The sequence below is a fragment of the Citrus clementina genome, unplaced genomic scaffold (genome assembly GCF_000493195.1).
Source record: "Citrus clementina cultivar Clemenules unplaced genomic scaffold, Citrus_clementina_v1.0 scaffold_15, whole genome shotgun sequence".
Classification (NCBI taxonomy): Eukaryota; Viridiplantae; Streptophyta; class Magnoliopsida; order Sapindales; family Rutaceae; genus Citrus; species Citrus x clementina.
Genome location: NW_006263001.1, coordinates 69,207 through 70,355, shown reverse-complemented (window position 1 = coordinate 70,355; position 1,149 = coordinate 69,207).

The following is a 1,149-nucleotide window of genomic DNA, read 5'->3' as shown; positions in this document are numbered from 1 at the left end:
GTCTCGCGGCATTCCGAGTCCGGCGGACGAAGGAGGACAGCCCCACCCCCCAAGGCTATAACCCACCCGTTTTTGTGGCCTCTTTCCACTGGACAAAATTGGGGCCCCGGTCTTCGGGCAGTTATTTTTGGGTGCGGCTTTGTCCGCGGCCTATTTTTGGCACACGGAGGCCCCTCGCAAAGTCTCGCGGCATTCCGAGTCCGGCGGACGAAGTTGGCCAGCCCCACCCCCCAAGGCTATAGCCCACCCGTTTTTGTGGCCTTTTTGCGCTGGACGAACTTGGCGCCCCGGCCTTCGGGTGGTTATTTTTGGGTGCGGCTGTGCCCGTGGCCTATTTTTGGCACTCGGAGGCACCTTGAAAAGTCTCGCGGCATTCCGAGTCCGGCGGACGAAGTTGCCCAGCCCGACCCCCCATGGCTATAGCCCACCCGTTTTTGTGGCCTTTTTCCGCTGGACGAACTTGGCGCCCCGGCCTTCGGGTGGTTATTTATGGGCGCGGCTGTGCCCGTGGGTTTTTTTTAGCACACAGAGGCGCCTCGCAAAGTCTCACGCCATTCCGAGTCCGGCGGACGAAGTTGGCCAGCCCCACCCCCCAAGGCTGTAGCCCACCCGTATTCGTGGCATTTTTCCGCAGGACGAACTTGGCGCCCCGGCCTTCGGGCGGTTATTTTTGGGCGCGGCTGTGCGCGTGGCCTTTTTTTACCACACAGAGGCGCCTCGCAAAGTCTCACGCCATTCCGAGTCCGGCGGACGAAGTTGGCCAGCCCCACCCCCCAAGGCTGTAGCCCACCCGTATTCGTGGCATTTTTCCGCAGGACGAACTTGGCGCCCCGGCCTTCGGGTGGTTATTTTTGGGTGCGGCTGTGCCCGTGGCCTATTTTTGGCACTCGGAGGCACCTTGAAAAGTCTCGCGCTATTCCGAGTCCGGCGGACGAAGTTGCCCAGCCCGACCCCCCAAGGCTATAGCCCACCCGTTTTTGTGGCCTTTTTCCGCTGGATGAACTTGGCGCCCCGGCCTTCGGGTGGTTATTTTTCAGTGCGGCTTTGTCCGTGGCCTATTTTTTGTACACGAACGCCCCTGGCAAAGTCTCGCGGCAATCTGAGTCCGGCGGACGAAGTTGGCCAGCCCCACCCCCCAAGGCTATAGCC